At 48.6% G+C, this 20,578-nt stretch overlaps 1 protein-coding gene across 2 annotated transcripts in view; it reads right to left on the reverse strand.

Moving 5' to 3' along the window:
• Window positions 1-17,464, reverse strand: part of HRAS (HRas proto-oncogene, GTPase) — a 43,094-nt gene extending 25,630 nt beyond the window's left edge. For both annotated transcript variants that reach the window (XM_082318937.1, XM_082318938.1), the window contains exon 1: window positions 17,144-17,464. The gene's annotated coding sequence lies outside the window, so the exon portion shown is untranslated. The remainder of the gene's footprint in view (window positions 1-17,143) is intronic.
• Between the last annotated feature and the right edge of the window lie 3,114 nt (window positions 17,465-20,578).

Consider the following 20,578-nt stretch of genomic DNA (forward strand, 5'->3'; position numbering starts at 1 on the left):
ACCCACAAAAGCTGTCAATGGTGCCTTTGCTGACCATTCAAGACTGCAAGAGTGCTTGAGTAATGATAAATGTCGCAAAGCTATTTGGGCTTTTTTTTCTTCCCCCCATTGTTAGGAAAAAGCAAGAAAGAAAACAGACAGGTGACATGAACCGGCACTGTTAAAGATGATCCAGTCTAATCAGATGATGCAAACTTCCTAGCTCTTGTCACGACACGATCTGTCTTGTGAGCTTTGAGTTGGACTCAGAAATTACTCATAAGATATGGAAACGATCCCCCTGAGGAAATAGTCACTAGGAACAATTACAGAAAGTCTTTACTTTTGAACAAGCAGCTCATTCAGAGTTTTGGTGGGTTTTGGTTTTTCTTTTGTTTTCTTAAAGGGAGCAGAGAACACCAAAGTATCTGCAGTCAGGGGCTCTACTTCATGGCTCCATTTCTCCTCAAATCCTTGGTAGGACAAAATGTTCCTTCCTTAGAAGAAGAAATTCAGAGATTAAGCTTGAACTCTGAATTTTTACAGTCTTGCCAGTATTGTGACATCTCAAATGTGATTGCGTGCTTTCACAGGAGCCTGGTGGAGAGACAAGCCACTGGTGAGATTTCAGAAAGGGGTGATGTGCTGATAAAGCCTTCCTGCTTCATCTGACAGCAGCGGAGATCACCAGTGCTGTTTCTCAGGGCTCCTAAGGCACACACAGCAGTTTCTCACTCTTGGATGTCATTCACACCTAACTGGAAATAAACTGCTGCTTGATCTCCCCCTTGAATCCTCTTATTTTCAGAAAGCAGCTCCCTGAGGACTATGTGTCCCCCTACAACAAACCTTCAAGGCCACGGTATTGTATAGTGGGCACAATTCCCACATAGCTCTCGTTGTTCCCACACAGAAACTTTAACTGAAAAAATAAAATTACATTAAAAAAAACGAATCAAATGTTTGCAAAAAGCTTTTTTAAAAACAGAAAAAGCCCATGGAAAACCACCAGCTCGCATGTCAAACCAGCCAGCTTTAACCTGAAACACTACTGAAGCAACAAGAGATGCTGCAGTGTTTTGTAGAGTGAGTATATCAGCACAAGAGGAAAATTCATACTCCAATAGCAAGGAAAGCATTGAACTCTGAAAGCTGGAGTTTGTCAACTTACCCTCACAATCCATCCTTAAAAACTCGGGGTAAAGGTTATCTCATTCTAAATTAATTTCCTCCATCAGAGACTGATTAGGGTCTAGGATCTGGACTCAAACACCTACTAATCACAGATATTTTATCACCTCATATAATGACTTTTGCCTTTCACCTGCACACCCAAGATAGGACAGAGAGGGTATAAGACCTGCATTGAAGAAAAATGTATTTGAAGTTAGTATTTCTTACCCAAATGCAGATCTACCGTAAAGAAGCTGTTCCAAGTGGCGGCTGCCATTCCACAGGCTTCATTTACCCTTACTTCCACATATTTTTGATCAAACTCAGGACATACTATGTCAACTCAAACAGGAAATCTGACTTAAGCTAACAGTCAAAATCCTGATCAGATACAAAAATTAACGTAGCTGGCCTTTTTTTCCCCCAAAAAAGAGACTTCCACGTGCCTGCAAGGTCTGAAGAAGACACCGATGTGATTGGCCGAGATCACGCACAGCCAATGGCCCAGGTTGAGTTTTATAGGGTGACAACTCCTCCATGCCACTTTAAACAAGTGCTTCTTTTATTCTACTGCACCAAGGGAATCGCTGCTCTTGAAGAGCACAAAAAAAAAAAAAATTACCAGTTCAGGGAGTACTCTGGAAAACACAATGAACCACAGACTTCATGAGGTTTACTCGAAGTTTTGCCACTATACCTAAAAATGAAGCGTGCTGTCCAGGTCTAAACTAGATACCTTTTTTTTTTTGAACCTGTACTAAAATGGGGGGACTTGACCCTCTAAAGGAGCTAATTTTCATCCAGTAGCTCAGGAGAGAACATGCATTAATATCTCCGTGAGCTCTGTTGGTGCCTGGCACGGCTGTGGCAAGCACACTTCATACAGCCCTCTTGAGATAACGCTGCCTTAGCTGAAGGAGGTGGAGAAAAGATATTCATTTGTAACGCACCAGGTTCAGATTCCTTTGACAACATCCTGTGGTGTGAACTTTGCTGCTCTTTCCTGATTTGGGCGATGATACAAAGGAGAAAGGCAGGTCTAGCATCTCCCAACCACTGCCGAGCAAGTGTAGGAGTGTACCAGGGAAGGAGGACTATGCCGCTCAGCTGGGCTGGCATCCACTTTGACCAGACCCAGCTCACAGGCTGGGTACCCACAGTGCTACATATTGTCTGTGCCTTGCCTGCAGCAGCCACAACACCAGCGGACAAAAGCTCCCACAACCTCTCCAAAGTTGAATTTGCAGTGACACGTTGCTTCTTAAGGAAAAAAACCACAACGTGCTCATTTCAAAGTAGCCAGCTGGTGAGGAACCACCACAGGGAGAGGGGAAAAAAAAAAAAAAAAGAAAAAAAAAAACAAAACACCTAGCACCACTTCCCCTTCTTTCTCTCACGCAGAGCTGAGAAGCTTATATTAATTGCAAAGCATGAGAATCTGAACAAACACCCTCCTTGGGCAACCGGGGCCAATCCCAGCAAAATATTTGCATCTATGGGATGTGCAAATTGTGCAACCAGCAAAATATCAAGCCAGATAAGGCAGGGACCTTTCACTAGGCTCTACAGAGACACACTTGCAATTCTGCAATGCTGACTCAGGCTAAGACAAGTTGCTTTAATTTTCTCTCCCTCGCTCTAGCCTTCACAGGGGAAATAATACCAGCTGATTTCATATCCAGCTTGAAGCCACTAGACAGTATTTGAAGAGCTGAATCAGAAACCAAAGCAGCCTTTGGTGGAGTATGGGAAGGAACTGGAGTTCCCTGTGATGGGAGTCGTCTTCCCACCCTAAAGGTAAAATCTTAAGGAAGTTCTTAGTGCAACAAGGTTAGCTCTGCCCTGGATATGATATGCAACTTTATCATATTACGCAATTTCCCATGCTTAAGGCTTGACATAGACTTGTCTGCCTAGATTTAGTTACACATATATGTCATTAGGGAATTACAGAAATTAGTTAGGAAGGTCATATGGTTACAAAACCTTCGTGAAATAGACTGATGGATCCTAGTTTCTCCCACCAGCTTTCAAAGACCCACATGTGTGCCTGTTCAACCAGGAGAGCAAACAGCCGAGCGATGCCACTGCACATCTCCCAGAGACCTATGAGCCGTCTCCTGTTGACAAGGCAGAGAGTATACTGTCAGTGGCAAAAATTAACAAGTAAAAAGCACTGTTTTGCCGGAGCGCATCCAACCAGCAGCAGGCTGATCGCAGCAAAAAAAACGGTACTAGCACGATACCACTCCTGTGGCTGGGGCTCAGGGTTTTTGCACATGACTAACAGTGCACAGCAAGGCACTGCAGGTATCATTTTGCAAACCAAAACCCTGCATTAACATCTCTCCCTTTCTGATTTGTTTTTGCTGCGTGGAAGGAGTAACAGAAGGAATTACCTTGGGTGAGCGGGCAAAAGGGGCAGGTGCACGCTCGCTGTTCGGTGCCACTGACGATGCACTTGTTGACCAGGCAAGAGGGTACATGCAGCAGAAACGCCAAGAAGCTGCAAGGACCCGATGCTGTGCCAGATGCCTCGCTGCTGGGATGCTCTTCAAACACAGACGCTATTTATTGTACCAAAGTTCAGAGGGGAAGGACAACAAGGAAAGTATCAGAGCAAAACTTATGCTGCGGGTTTTAACTACAAGGCCCCGACAGACCTTTCTTCCTGAATTAAAAGCCTCCTGAAGGTTTTCATATGCTCTCCCTTGCCCTCTCTGTCCCCTAGAAGCACGAGTTGGAAAGCAGAAAAGCTTGTGGTGGGCACATGTAACCAGGAGAGATCAGACGCGTTGTGAAGTGAGGGAAATACACTATATAATGGAATATAAGGTATTTTTTTGCCTTTTTCTGTAGCACGGTATGTGTGCTTCCCATCTAGGGTCAGCCAGGAATTTTTCCTCTAATAAATTCCCTGCTATTGCGAAGTTTGAAGCAACTGTAGTGCACACAGTAGACTTCCAGAGGCTCTCCAGAGCTAACCACCATTTTATGGGTGTCTGAACTGATGGGAATTATGGCATGAGTTTCAGTAACAAAAAAAAAGTGGGGTACAAAACTGACTCTGGTTTTCTTCAGGGTCTTAGGATTTAGTGCTGACTACACAGGCATGAGACGAAGAGTAAAGAGACTGGCACGGCACCGTCCCCTGCCGAGCAGGCTTGCAACCAGCTGCCAGTACAGGGACTCGAAGGCTAAGTTCAAGCTATGCAGGCTCTTGCTGCAGACAGGTTTTTCACCCCCGAAATGCCCAGTGCATCACATTTCTGCCACTGGGCTAATTCTTCCCCAGCAAAAGGCATGATGGAACAAGTGCTCCCAATCAAAGGGGAAACTCAGCCAGTCAAGAAAATCCTCCCCAGGCTACCAGGCTTTATTCCTTCCAGTCAGCTCAGCTTTGTTTTTCCAGTTTTTTTTCAAGAACAGCTCTGGGTCTCCTCCAACCTGCTCCCTGCAGACCACGCCAGGGTCTTCAGAGCAAACGTGAAGGTTCAGCTCAAGTGGGATACAAAACTACAGAAACTGTCTCCATTACCCCCAAAGCCCTAGTATGGCATTTAATAGCACTTCAGTGTTAGGAGAAAGCTTTTTCCCCTAACAGAAAGGGCTTTACCCACCAAACCTGGAACACCCAGATGTGCAACCCTTGTAGAGGCACCACAGGGCTCCTGCTGCTATCATCTGTTAATCCACAATACGAAGTCCCCATGCCCTTGTTTCAGCTCCAAATTTAGAGGTCTCATGTCTTTACCCACTGCAATACAGCAGGACTGCTGATTGGGCACATGCACGAGGTCAGGAGCTCCTGAGAAGTATCCAAGTAACACCTGACCTATGTTAGCAGCTGCTTGGCCTCAGTATGAAAGGATGAAACAGGGACAAAACTGCCCCATTCCTACCTACACTTTCTGCCTTCACTTGATTAAAATGCCCCTTGGTCCAGAGCTGGGACAGGCTTGGAGCTCTGTCCTAGCACCTTTGCTAGGAGCACCTCTAAGAGAGGTGTTTAACTCTGTCTTCCAGTTACTGTCTAGATGACATCCCTCCAGCTCTTGACCAGCAAGGAACCAAAATGAAGGATAGCTTCTTGAGCAAAGGAAGAGGCATAGGTTTACCAACGGAGACAGCACACAGCTAAGACAAGGACAGGCTGCATTCAACACTGTCTTGCTCTCTTCTTGTGCTACCCCAACCTGCTCAATGTAGCTAGTCAAAATGGGATTCATCTCGCCTACAACACAGACATCTCCATGAGAGCCCATCATCCAGAGCCTCTTTATCAATGAGAAGAGACAGGCACAATATGTCTGACCTGTTTCAGTTATCTGTCTGCATTAGGATGAGATGAAAGTGCTTGTTTCCTCCACTGCCTATATAGGGGAGCTGAGGGGAAGCAGCTGGGATGTTAGATGTCAACATCTGGACAGATGAACCGTACCTTCATGTTCCCCATCTTGCACTTAGCTCATAAGCTTTTCAGAGAGGGACTATCTCGCACTGCACCTAACATGAAAGCACTTCTAGTCCCAACAGCCCACAGGTAATGCTACACTTCAAGTGGCAGATGAGAGGCCCATGCCCTGAAGTATCTACCACTGAGAAAACTTCACAATATTTTCCCTGTAACAATATTCCAAGTAGATCCAAGTCATTTTGGGGGCTGGCTGAAGAGAAGGTAGAGCTACAGGTCTCAATCTGCCTCTGCATCAGCAGGAGAAGAAAGGGAAACGTCCCAGGCACCAAACACTTTGTGCCATGAGAACAGCATTGCCTGGAGAGCCTGCAAGGCTCACTTCGTGCCCATCAAGAGACACACCAGGACAGGCAGGGAGGGAGGGATGCACGCACACAACAGGGCTGGGGCACGGACATGGGAGAGGAAAGGGTGGAACACCCAGACTGCACGTTTCTTCTAGTGGGGAGACTTGGGATTTACAGACTAACCTTGAGGATTCTTCTTTTTGTCATGACTTCTGATATATGATCCTTTGGGGCAGGCAACAATGGAGCTTGATGCAGACAAATGCAAAATAATGAGTCTAGGGGCAGGAAGCCAAAGCAGACAGCACACATTAAATGGAGCTGTCATGCTGCTAGGCTGGCCAGGGGAGAGATTGAGGAGTTATTCTAAGATTTGTGAAGCCATCAGCCCTTGTGCTACAGAAAATAAGAAAATGAAGCTCAGACAGGGATTGCAGGCAGAATAACTACCCTGACAACAGGATGAATGAGGAATACATTGTTAGAAAGGGCCCTCAAATCAAACAGGGGGAAAAAAGAAAGCATGGAAGAGACTGCAGGACATTTACCCGCAGTGGGACTGAACTGCAGGGTTCAGAAGAAAACAAAAGTTCAAATTAGCTCCCTGAAAGGGTGATTTACTGGTGGCAGAGCTTTTTCTTCCACCCCAGTGGACAATCGTCACCAAGTTTGCAGGCTCCTGCCTCAGATTTTAAATGTGATCTCTCTGTGTCCTAGTCCCAACAGGTACCTCCTCGCATTGCCCCTGCAGAGCAAGCCATGCTGACAATCGCTGCCAGTCGCATCCCAGTTCCATAGCACGAGCTGTTGGATTACATTGATCTGTTTTGTTGGTGGTGGGTTTTTCCCCCCCTTTTTCTCCTCCCCTGAGATTTATTCTGAAGGTACTCTAAACTGTGAATTGAATAAACTCATTCTAGATGCAGACTTTGAAATAAAGGAGATGAAACTGACCTGAGAGATGCTGTACTGCCTGCCAGCCCATGGTCACTGCAGTCAACACAGTTCCACCAACTCCAGCAGAATTTGAACAAGACCTCATAAACATGTTGCAATGCAATTGCAGGGCTTGCCAAAAAACACGTACTTAGTACCATGCTCTGAAAAAGCCCAGCCCTCTGCTAGTCACTCAGCTTCCCACCTCTTCACAAGAAGCACACTTCAGACACCACTCTTCTTGAGGACCCTAAATAGGGCTACAGAAGCAACTCCATACCTCTTTCTTTTCAAACATCTTCTCAAACTCAGGCAGGCTTTCCTTTGCCTTCTCAGGAGCGTCCTGCAATCGCTTTGTTTTCTCTTTAAAATGGTGGAGATTGCAAGCCAGCTTTACACAGCTCAATTTGTACCCATGGATTGATGACTACAATGTCCCCAACCAGAGACTAGAAGGTACAGGAACCTGTACCTTATGTGCTGTAAGCCTCCACCTTTTCTTCTGCATCCATTTAATCTCTAAAGCTGGCCACTAACAGAGGGTCTTCCCTACCACCTGCCCGGGAGAATCGCTACCAAAACCTCCCTTGCTGCCACAGCAAGGACACGTGCAAGGAGTCAGCAACAACTGCCCTGTTCAGAAGATGTGAACAGGCTACAGCACCACCTCAAAGGAGGAAGAAGATGAACCTAAAGAAGATGAACCTAAATTCCAGGAATTATACTTCTGCCTGGGCATCTTCCATTGGCAGCTTCATCTGAGCAGCCTCCCTTTACTCACCTCCCATCCTGAACAGGTTTATCATCCACTCCATGGTTGCTATGAATTACCCAAGAGGTGACCGTATTTCAGCAACAAATTAAACTGTCACAATACATTCCTTTCTACACTGTTTTTTTAAAATATGTGAGCCCTGGCTGCCAGAGAATTGTTTTGGAAAGATTAGATTAGGTGCCTCGGAAACTGCTTTGAGAAAAAGTAAAGGTTTTTTTCGCTTCCTGAAGAAATCTACCTTCTTTTTTTTTTCCCCGGGAAGTTTTTTTATCCTCAAAAGACTTGGTCAATTAACTGCATCTTGTTTTTTAGATCTTTCCACAACAAGTGACCAAAAGGGAGATGGCTCGTTTTCTAATCACCTGCCACCAACACAAATCAAGATCCTAAAGCTCTCTGGTTTTTAAATCAATCCCCATCCAGTGGGCTACAACACCTCTTTTCAATTGCCCGAATTTTCTTACTGCTTTTCCAACCCACAACAAGCCAAGACACTCAGTTTACCACAGGATATCTATCAATTTCTGCAGACACAAGTCCCGCTTACAGCCTGGAAGACTTACATGGAAAGGACTGCTATTCCAGCCCTCCACTCACATCACTTTTAAGACCAGATACCTAAAATATTAAAACAACAGACAAGACAACCTTGCTTGAAGTGATAAAAGGAAACAAAATCCCACCTTCTCAGGGTTCATATGAGAAAGCATTTCACTCATCAGAAAATCAGATTAGCAACACATCAACAGTTGGGTGCTGAATCTTTTAACACTCATCAGTTACCAAAGGAAGGGGGAAGCTGATCTTGCAGTCAAAGCACCAGACTAGGACAACAATTTGTTCTGAACTCTTCTCCAGGCTTCCTGTTAACGTGGATTTCCATTCCTCAGTTCCCCAGCTGTAAAATAAGAGGTTGTAATAACACCTCTCCTTTCCCTGCCCAGTGTCTGCCCTGGCTCTAGGCACTGGTAGATACTTGGGGTAGAGAAATGTTACCCATGAGCAGGAAGAGTGATCATATCTACCAGCAAAACGCCAGGAAGGAACAAGAAGTAAGATAAACTCATGGATTAATCGATTTTACACAGCCAGAACTTGGCACTTGGAGTGCAGTTTTTCACTTTCTAGCAGATATGAGGAGCAGCCAGGACTGGATACTTCACAGGTTGGAAGAGGGTGGCTGCTTGGGACATACCCCACGGAAGAGGAGGAACAGCAAAGGTGTAAACTGATGTGGAGGAAGTATTCTCTCTTACCTGTACAGATTAATCCGTTCATCAAGGAAGGGATGTAGAGCAGAGGACATCTTGTCTGGCCCTTATCAGGTGCAGTAGTTGTGGGGATCAGATGACTAATTATTAAGCAAATGTTATTCAGGGTCTGAAAGTCCTAGCTTTCTTCCTTGCAGGAAAACTGCCCAAATTCTTGCCTGGGATGGCAGACAGGAAATGATCTCAAGAAGAAAACCATGACAGTAGTTGCTGCAATCAGACAAGACAGGCCATTTTCCTCCTGTTTGTATCCTCCTTGTGCCTGCTACAAAATAGGGAGAGAACTGCTCTCACCCCACTGAGGCATTGCCTTGTTAGACCCACACTGAAGGGCTGCTCATGTGGTCTGCCCCATGGCAGGAGGACTGAGGCGGGCTTATGATGACACTCTGCCTAGGATCAGGCCTAAGATCCTGTGGTTTGTGGTGGGGGTGGTAGCAAACCAGTCTCTTGGAGGCCAAAGTTAAGCTGCAGTAGTATACCCACAAAAAGCACATTGCTGCAGCTCTAAATAATCACTGTCCGTGGTTTAAAAAAAACTTGTGTGCTTCAAAGCACCCTCCATCCTCTACCACCTATCAGAAGTCAGCATGGTCAGCAGGGAAACAGCAACACTTACGAGGCAGCCAGCTGGTGGACCTCCCAGTCCAATGTCAACTGATTGTCTCTATCACCGTGTCTGCTCAACAGCCCCATATGGATCATCATCTGCACATTGAATCCACACTGCACTCTACAGCCCTACCTCCCTCCACAATCTACAGCTCTGTCTTCTTGCTTTCCTTGACTCTTGGTCAAGGTTACCAGAGTTTGTGGAATGACTTCAGTCTCTGAATGACCAACTGAGATACATAAAGGGCCAGTATTTTCAGACGACAATGCTTTTCACACTTGAAAACATCTCTAATTAGGTGCCTGATGTCTTTAGCCACTGATCCTTCAATACTGGGTGTATTGCAGGGATGGGAACACAGAACTGATCTAGCAGTGGACAACATGTCTGTGTCAACTTTGCCAGCCACTGTCAGAAATACGTCCTGATTGTTGCCTCTGTGGTGGCTTTCTGGGATGCATACTGTGGCTTTCGTCCCTTCTGCACAAGGAACCATGGTACAACTGTACCAGATGCATCAGCCAAGAGATTTCCACCCTCATCCATCCACCTCCCTGCTCTGCTGCAGACCCGGTAAGACCCTGTGACTTTGAGCCACACCAGTACACAGCCTCCTTGCTTCTGTGGAAAAGCAGGAGCAGAAGCACTTTTCCAGATCTAGGTCTGACTCCCTCATGCCTCCATTTCCCACCTTCACCATGGTCATGGTAGTAATTTCTTTCCAGTGTGTGTGAGTTTTGAGAATGAATACCTTGATGTTTGCAAATTCATGGGGGCCACCAGAATAGCCACAGAGTTGTCAGCTGCAACTGAGTACAGCAGGATGGAGGACATACATCTGTACTCCTAGGAGTAGAGAGAGCAGATCTGACCCTCACAGACTTGAGTACAACTCACATCCACCACATCCCCCAGCAGAACAATGAGGCAGAAAGCAGAGCAAGGATTTGCTTGTACTTCCTCATCCATCAGCAGCTACACTGACTGCCAGATGGGAGGTCACACCACCAATCAGCACAGCAACATCCTCCCTCTGCCTAGCCCCCCAGCACTTATCCTCATACTCCCTCCCATATCAGCGGAGCAAGAAGCCAGCACACGGCTGTCAAAGCAGGTCAGGGAGCAGACCACTTGCGTGAGGCTGCCTGCATGGAAAGTGGGACAAGCCCTCCAGAAAAAGCTGGCTGGCCTCATACAATATCATGCAAATCAAGAAAAGTCTGAGGGGAAAACAAGATTGGGAGAAACCTTGCATGACCAAGGTCATATTATAAGGTTACATATTCAGCCTCTGCACACAAGCATGGAAGGCAAGGGGTGTGCGTGCACACACATGCACACAGGCAGGAGGTACCTCCTGCTTTCACCAGCGTTTGCTGGGTCTGTGTGCTACAAAGGAGGGAGTCATGCTGTTCGCAGCAGGAGCCTAACACGGCAGGACCCAAAATGAGCCATTGCATCAACAGACACAGATCCAAGGGGAGACAATGGAAAAGTTAGTTACAGGATTAGCACACATACAAGCTGAGGTCTGTATCATATTTACTTCCAAGAAACAGTGATGTTTTATTTATCATACTTAACTACTGTTTTATCTGTTTATCATACCAATCAAAGCCTGGTTTCTCAAGGCCAGCCTTCTTTTTCTGGAGGATGAATTCCAGTCCCTCACATAACACTAAGCTCCCTGACATCTCATTTTTGCTCCGGCAAAGCCAGCTACAGAGAAGGAGCACAGATGCTATGGTCACTACAGAAATACAGGAGCTAGTGCCACACCAGAAGAACCACTCTGGCTGCTGCAGTGGCTAGCTGGCATGGGACAAGGCACAAAACGCATCATTTGAGGACTCCAACTTCATACATTCAAGCTTATTCTATACACACGGTTTGGAGCAAGCTGGATGCAAGCCACAGAACTGCTGAAGACAGCATGGAGTGTCAGAGCAGATTCAGCACTGATACTAGAACAAGCCTACACAACAGTAGCCTCTTACACCAACAAACCACCAATGAACAGAGCTCATTTCTCAGCCAGCCTCTAAACAAGTTCCCAACTTGGCTGGGGCACAAGTACTTGCTAGCCAGACTCTCCTTTGGAGATTTTTCACCACTCTGCTTTTCTCAGGGGAGACGATCCCGTGCACTCCCACTGCCAGCCGGCCATGCTCCGATTCAGCCTGGACCGACAGGACAACCAGTGTTCCACCTTGCACAAGAGCAGCCTCCACAATGCCTTTTTCCCACTGATCTCCTCCTCACTTTTCTTCCTGCAGAGCCTTACCCAGTGAGAGCAGGGGAGCCCAGAGCAGACCCCACTGTGCACACCTGCATCCCTCATTTCACTCCTACTCCCTGACTTTTTAGATCTCACTCCTCCTCCCAGAAAGAGGACAACATCCTTTTCATTTCACAGGCCACAGCTTCTCCCTCATGTCTGTTGTTCTCTCAAGGATGCTAAACAAGCAGAAGACATACAGGCATCTTCCCAGAGACATTGCTGCAATGTCTCTTTTTTGTATTCGTCAAGTTATTGCTCCCACACATGCACATCTAAACTCAGTTTCACCAGCTCTTAATTTAACTTACATATGAGCAGTCAGATCTGTAATGGGTTTAGCTATGTAAAAGGAAAAATTCACTTATAGTTTGGCCCACAGCACTGTATTATGCAAGTACCTGGGCTGTCGCTGCCTATGCGTTATCAGAGTGCCCCTCACACAGGACATCCTACCCCTTTAACAGATAGGCTGGATATCTGCTGGGTTGGTATCGCTCCTGAAGAAGAGAGCCCAGTGAGATAAGGCAACCAGCTCAGCCAAGACCAGAAAGCGGGTCAGGACTCCTGGGTTCACGGTCCTGCACTTTAACCTCAAAGTCACCTTTGAGCACAGAGATGAGCTGTTCCAAGAGACCATGTTGCCATCAGATGGGCACCATGGGCACGTCACACATTAAGACAGTGAGCACGGGAAGACTATTCTCTCTGTAGGCATTCAGGCCATTTTGAGTCACACACAGCAAGCTGTAAAACCATATTCCAGCAGTGAGAAGTTAATAATGAAGTTTTGCTTTTACTGAACCCGTCATTAAACAGTGTTAGTCTCATGTTACAGAGAAACCAAGAAATAGGTGGCAACACACAGAATAAAACAGATCATCTTGAAGCATTTTTCTCTGTATATCTGTAATTATAAACCAAACATCATCGGTTTCCCTCTCTCCCTGCAGTAAATAATTAACTGCAAAAGAATATTCCTCTTGGCCCCATCCTCCCCCAATCAATTTTGCTTTGCAATGACGTGCCGCCTGGATTGCTCGCTGTGTCAGTGCACCCAAGTGTTATTCAAAACATTTCACAAGACAGAGGAGCACTGTAACTGTTAACTTCAGTACAGCAGAGACCTTTCCTTATGGGTACAAGAGGGCATCATCACGTAACTGCCAGTACTTAAAGCAGACAGCTATGACATATACGGCTTAGCTCATTCACTGCACCAACATCACTGCAACCATCAGCAGAGGCGAATCACGCACTCTGAGCACTCCCATCACACTCCCCTGGACTGTGTGAGCTTTATTGCCAAGGCATAGCAAATTTCCTCCCCTGAAATACAACGTTTTCTATTCCTTTCATTGTTTTTGAGAATATCCCCCCCATAGATTTCATCCAGGGGGGACGGGGCAGGGAACAGAAAAAAAAAGTCTTCTCCATAACAGCACTTTCATTTTTAAGAGACTTTAATCTTTGAATACGAGATCTAAGTTGAATATTGTGACTGCTCAGTCATGCACGATAACCTGTTCGCCTCTTGCTACTTGCCCTCATCAACCTGACACTCATACAGACTCTGAAAGCAACAGGTAAGCCAGAAAGCCTTCAGACCACTCATTCCTTTTGCCCTACTGAGAGATACCTCACGGCTGTAACCCCAGAGGGGAGGAAGGATGGTGCCAGGAGGAAGGCAGGACTGCCCCGCGGGGAGGCTGGGCTTGGTGAGGCAGCAGATGGAAGCAGGTTGCATACAGATACACAACCAATGAACAACGCAACGTCTGCCACTTGATCCTAGTTATCTTCTTAGGATACAAAGTCAAATTCATTTTAAAAAAAGGCATAAGGAGAGCACAAGCAAAAATGAGAGATGGGAAAAACCTCCAGAATTGCAGGAACACCCTTCCTGCAACAGCCAAAAAACCTGGGGAGAGGCAGAGAAGCATTACCACTGACCAAACAACTTCATATTCACAGTCAGTTTGGGTTTAGTTTTATGTTTTTATGGGTTTAAACGCATACCAGGTTTAGTTGAGCTGGCTGAAGTGTCCAATATGAAGTGTTCAATAAAAATCTCCACCAGTAAGGTGAAGAAAAAGAGGAAAACTGGCTAATTTCGACTCAAAAGCATAGAAAGAGAGGTTGAAGAAAGAGGCAGAAGAATGAAAGGAAAACCATGACACAAAAGAGAAAGAATAATACAGGGAAAGGAAAAATTAAATGAAACATATACTGAGGACAGTTCAGGAAAACTATGAAAAAGTGGAATGAAAACTGGAAGGGAAAGATAAGAGAAAGAGGAACATGCCATGGCAGAGCAGTTGAACGGCAGTTAGCAAATAGATCATTTGTTTAATCTTATCTGTATTTGTCAAATAATTTATTTAATACTCTTTTGTGGTCTTCAACCAGCTACAGAGCTGATCAAATATCATTTCATAAATATATTATTAGATTAATACAGGTAAAATTCAAATACATTCAACATTTTTATCTGCTGCTTAATAAGCTCTGGTCGTAAGTTTACACTTCAAAAATGTTAAAACAGAAAGCTGACAATAAACTACAATTATATAAAGAGTTCTCGGAGCACGCTCATTTTGCTTTTCCTAGACCAACAAAATGTACAGCAGTATAACACACCTTGAAAGACACGAGACAAGACATTTCTACCTCTTCCCTTCATCACCGTCCCACAAGGAACCCCTCTCTACAGGCGGTACTTTTTGTCTTGGGTTTATTTTGTTGAATATTTCCCCATATTCAACTTTTTTACTCCATAAAGCTTTTTTACCCCAAGAAAACCTGGGGAACTCCAAGGGCAGCCTAGCAGGAAGGTAAATTCAGGGTGCACCAGCAGCAGGAGGGGAGGTGGTGGGTGCTGTCTCCAGCCTGGAAGCAAACATTTACGTTTGTGAGCTAAGCTTTGCTCCTCTTAGAGGGAAGGGAAGTTAGGTGAAAGATGGCCATGTAGACAAGGATGCCTCAGGACCTCTACTCTCACAAGGAAAAGCTTCCCAAGTACCAGCAGCCTTTTCCAAACCTTCCTAGGAGAACTAGCAAAAAACCCCAGTCAATCAGCAGCTTTTCAGCCTGTTTTTTCCCCTCCCTAGCCCAAGACAATAGCAAGGGAGTCCCCTTGAGAGTCCTCAGACCACAGGGTGAAAGCCACCAAGGCAGACCATCTCCACACACGTAGTAGCTGGTCTGCGAGGGAGCCCCTGAAGCAGTGCCACACTCGATGAGGAAACTGTGGCCATTGCTTTCTAGGTCGACGTCAGAGAAACCCGAGGTTACTCCCACCGCTGCTCTACCTTCACCACTGACGGCAGCCAAGAACCAAACTCGCCACAGGAGAGAACCACACCAAGGGTAACTCCTTGGGGCCAGAAAAGTGTCCCTCAGGTCATAAGTCCCGTTTAAATATTACGGTGATATCCCAAACTGAGAGAATTATGGCTAATTACAAGATCATTTTTATGTAAACATTGAGGGTATCACTATGCATACTTCAACTCTTTAATTAAAAGAAATAAGAGGTTCACTGAGACAAAAAAAAAAAAAAAAAAAACACCTTCTAACAGCTCCCACCCCAAAGCAGACTTTTCTGCAGTGATAACACCCGTCAGCCTCCAGACCCACCAAGGAGACTGAACGGGGAATTCAATCAGTATCAGCCTCCCCGGCGCTGAAGTGAAGCACTTGGCACATTATTAATCACACAGAGAAAACATTTGATGAGGAGAAGGAAAGGACCAGACGCACAGAGGAGGGACACACATGGATTCAAAGCCATGGCTGTGTTATAAACACTTGGGAAAAATCACGCAAACCACCAGCTGCAAAATCAAAATACTTTGGAACTCTGCAAGGATAAACACATTAGCAATTCTGACCAGGAGAAACCAACATCCACCATGCAACCGTCTAGCAACTCTTTAGTTGAACCTGCACAAAGCCTCATGTGCTTTTCTCCGTTCAAAGCTAGTTCCTGCTCCAACCAGCACAACCTACCCATGCCAACCAGGCTGGGGTATGTTGCAACAAAGCCTCACCAGGAGTTTGTACCCCTTCTGCATCTCAAAGGCCTACCCAGGAGCAACTTTGCACGGCGCAGGCTAAAGAGACATGATTTAGGTCATTGAAATAGTCAATGGCTTGACTTGGATCAAGCCATTCCTGCTGCACCATCCTCCTGCTTCCAGCTGTCCTAAGCATTTCTCCAGCCACTCCAGTTTGCCAGTCCTCTCCAATTTCTTACCAGCTCTTTTGTCTCCAGGCATGTTCCACTGCTCGAGGCAACTAAAATGCATCCCCAACCAGGACCCATGTGGGCCGAGTGAGCCACCAGATGCACCTGCTCCCACTTGGGGAGAAGGGGTTGCACCCCGGACCCTGCAACGCCCTTGCACAGCAGGCAGGGCGCAAGCAGCCTCTGCACGCCGCAGAGCCCCGGCGGCAGCGAGCATCCCTGGGAGGAAGGGAGGTGCCACCAGCTCCGCAGAGCCACACGCACGCAGGAACAGGGGGACCTCACTCGCTTGCTCATAGATGCACGTACCTGCGCCTCCACCACCTGTGCACCCCTCCGCGCCTTGCCCCTGGCCTGCCGACACCTGGCACTGCCCTGAAGCTGGTCTCTCCTGGGGGTGCCACTCCGATGGGAGGCAGCCGGAGGCCAGCAGGCACCTGCTTTGGCAAAGGGGGGGGGGTCTGGTGCTCCCCCTTGGTAGCATCACAGGGGCAGTATGGGGGATGCAAGGGGATGAGGAAAGGAGGGTGCAGGGGGCTGCAAACTGGGGGCGCAAGGAAGAGAAGGGAGAGGGGGTGGAGAGGGCTGCAGCTTGGGGACGTGGGGGAGAGCGGGAGTGGAAGGGGGGAAGGAAAGGGGGGGAGAAGGGCAGGAGTGCAGAGGGGGTGCAGGAGGAGGAGGGCAGGGGAGGGCAGGCAAAGGGGGTGCAGAGGGGATGGCGAGCAAAGTGGGTGCAGAGGCTGTGGCTCGGCGGTACCCCGCTCACCCCGCCCCGGCGGCCTGTCCGGGGCTGGGGCCGGCAGGCAGCGCCCAGGCAGCAGAGTCATGGCGCGGCCAGGCGAGCAGGTGGGTCCGCGCCACCGCCCCCAAACACCCCCGGGCCCCGCCACCGCCCACCGGTCCCTCCCTCCCCACCGCCTCCCCGGGGCACGGCGGGCGGCACCCCCAGCACGGCGGGGGCACAAACTTCCCCGGGGGGTGCAGCCGCCCCGCTAACAGGTGGCGGCGGCGCCGCCGGCCCGTCCCCGCCGAGGCGGTGGGTGCTGCCCCCCGCCGACGGCGCGTCCCACCCCCGGCCCCAGCCCCGGCCCCGGCGGTCACTCACCGGCTCGTCCGCCCCGCCAGGCGGGATGCGCGTCCTGGAGAGCGGGGCGCGGAAGTTTAAAGCGGGATAATAATATTATTTGTTTTTTCTTCCAACGGAGGACAAGCAAACCAGACGAGGCGCCCCCCAGGCGGGCGAGACCCCCCCGCCGCTCCGCTCCTCCCCGCCCGGCCCCCCCGGGGGCTTCAGCCGCGCGTCGGCCCGGCGGCGAGGTGAAGTTTCCACCGCGGTGGTGGAGGCGCCCCCGGCGTGCCGCGCCCGCCCCGCATTGGCACCGGGCGCCGGGGCGCTCTGCCGCCGCCGCCGCCGCCGCCCGGACAATGTGCGTGCGGGGGGAGCGGAGCGGAGCGGGAGCGCGCCCCGCCGGCGGCCGCGGCACACGCCCAGGCCCACGCCCCGCCCACCCGCCACTCAACGGCCGCCCGCCGCCCCTGATAGGCGGCCCCCGCTGCCACCGCCCTCCGGGTGGGCCGCGGCGCCTGTCAATCAGACGCCACCGCCCGCCCGCCGCGGCCTGGCCGCGGGGCGGTCCCTGGGGCGGCGGCGGGCGGCTCTGAGGGGGGAGGGCGCCGGGTCGCCGCCTCGCCCCGGCGAGTGACCCCCGGCGCCCCCGCGCCCCCTGCCCCGGGAGCCGCGGTGATTTCCGCGTTCCCGCTCGGGGCCGTGTCTCTGCTTCCCGCCCCGCGACGGCCCCTCCTCAGGAGCTCCCCGCAGCCGGGGTGAGGGGAAGGCCTGGCCGCCGCTGCGCTGCATGCGCCGGCCGCCGCCCGCCCGCTCCCCTCAGCCCGCCCTTCCCCGCGGCTGCAGGGGTCCTCTGCCCGCAGGGGGACTGAGAGGCGCCGCGGCTTTCCCGGTAGCCGGCGGGCTGGCAGCAGAAGCCGCACCGACACGGCGTGCGGGGTGGGTGGGAGATCGCCTCAGCTCTCCGGTTGTCCCGGGGCCTGCGAGCCGCCGCTCGCCTGCCTCCGGCCTGCCGCAGGAGCAGGGCTGCTGCCGTCGAAAGGGCACGGCCTGCAGGTAACGCGGCAGGGAGGGCCCTGGCCCTGGCCTGGCCCTACAGGCAAGGCCCAGCGCCGCACGCCGCAGGTGCTGCCCTGGGCTGAGCTGCCTTTCTCGGCTCCCCACGGAGGCCCGGCAAACAGCGCATTTTGGGGAAGGAAGACCAAAGACTGCTGAAACATAGTGTTTATTACCAGTCACAGTCCCTAGCTGATAGCCCATAGGCTAAACCCAGCTCACAGGGCGCTTTTATCTGGCCCCTGGAAATGCCTAGGAAAAGGGACAACTCCAAATTATTCAAGAGTGATTTAGGCCACAAAAGAAAAAGCACCTGAATTGGCTCTGTGTAAGACAGCTGGAGTCCAATTAGGCTTAGCAGCAAAGATATACACCACATTAACAGAATTACTCCAATTACAGGCAAAGGTCTGTCTGATTCTATCTGGGTCCTACAAGGAGCACCACTAAATCGGAGCTAGTAAACCTTGATGGACTCAAGCTTCATTCCTTGAATTCCGGTCTGTCAGCTTCTGATCCCATCACGATATGCCTATATTACCAGACATTTTCTACCATTAGGCACTGTGATTCCCCTATTACTTTGGAAAGTGGATAGTGGATTGCATAGTCACCTTGTTACCCAGGAGCATGCAGAAGTGATCAAGCTTTGATGCAGAATATGATGCTGAATAAAGTATACGCATTCCTGGTACTGGAAAAGCACTGTTCGCTCTGAGGTACCGTTTCAAGCACACTGCCACAATTTATTGTTTCCATTAGAAAAGTAATCTGAAAACGGATCTAGAAACCATTGTTCTAGATACCACGCTTGACACATAATAAAAAGAAAGCTTATGCCCTGCAGAGCTTATAGCGAGAGTAGATTAAGTGAGTTCTAAGGATACCCGTTGAGAGAGTTGTGCAGGTTTTTTCAGGTCTCACAGACGTGTTGCACCAGCACAAACAAACCTGCCAGAGCACTTTCTAAAAGCCAGCATGCAAACAGACAGGTCCAAACAAAAAGGCTGAGGCTTTAACCTACCGTGAAACTCTTTGCTTGCTTCTAACAAGCCCTCCTGATTCTGAATGACCTCTCAGTTCTCCACAGAAGCAAGGACCGCAGCTCGCAGAAACACAGCATCTCTCCTGAGCAAGCCAACAGCAGGAGCAGCAGCACACACAAAGGTGATGGGTTTCTTCACAGGCAGACACACGTACGCACAGTGCACCGCCTCTCTGCACTACCTGTCTCGTCTTGTTTTAGCTGTTTCTGGCGAGCAGGCAGGGTACTAGAGCATGCAGAAATCTGGTTTTTGAAGCATTCTGAAAGCGGGCTCGTATTTTTCAGGATCTAGGTGGCCCAGACGAACTTATCAGGGAGCAAGAACCAAATAGGTAGAGTAATAGACACAGCTATGGGTGAACCTCAGTTTCATGCTTCTTGGGCTTCTCAGTGACCTACAAGAACCAAGAAACACCAGAAGATGGGACCGAAACTGCCTCTTTCTTGCTCATTCTTCAGTGCCAGATCACATCAGGATATAAGATACCTGAGAACTACTTGTTGTTTGCAGACTGCTGGAAGACAGAAGCATAATCACCTATTGGTGAGTCATTACCACACAATCGTATAGGGGTGATGACACAAACTTGCGAGGACACAGAGAGTGATATAGCTTAAAGATGTCTTCTCCCTCTTTCTGTTTTTGGATGAAAAACCCAAAATATTGGGACAAGATCCTCAGTTGTTGCAAAGAAGCATAGCTCCATTGCTTTTGGCAAAGCTGGGCAGATTTACACTTGCTGAGCTTATAGGCCGTTCTGTTTGTAAAAAGTCATTCTGCGTGGACAGCACTCTAAATTCAGTCTGGGAAGGTATGTCACTGATTTTTGTAGGTGCTATGACCCAAAAAATAACTCCTTGATATTGTCGTTCCCTCTTTAACCTCTGCAAGAGGGGAGTCATAGACAAGGCGTGGGCTTAGCCCACTGTCACTGTGTGACATATAAACTTGTTCCAAGAGCTTAGTTAGCAACGGAACTCACTCATCAGCTATAGATGAAGGCTGTCCCTGTCATTTTTGAAACATTAATCTTTTTTAGAATTATTTCTAGTAGAAATACCCAGGCAATGGCCAAGTTGAACTATTCTTTCTTTCCCCCTAAAAAAACCCAAAAGAACACGAAAAGTTCTTGTGATCATCAAAATCATCAGCAAAGTAAGTAACAGTAATTTTTCAGCTTCACAAGGATATGTACTTGAATACATCCAGACATACATCATACATTTTTGATACACTGAAGGGGTATATCAATTCTCAGCAGACACAGAGGGTAGATTAGTGATGTCAGTTGCTTTGGTTGTTCTGGGTCTCCTGTTACTTCGCCATATCTACAAGTTCACCTGACTTTTAATTATGCAGACGGCTTCCTGGT

The sequence above is a fragment of the Platalea leucorodia genome, assembly GCF_965183815.1.
Source record: "Platalea leucorodia genome assembly, chromosome: 7".
Lineage (NCBI taxonomy): Eukaryota > Metazoa > Chordata > Aves > Pelecaniformes > Threskiornithidae > Platalea > Platalea leucorodia.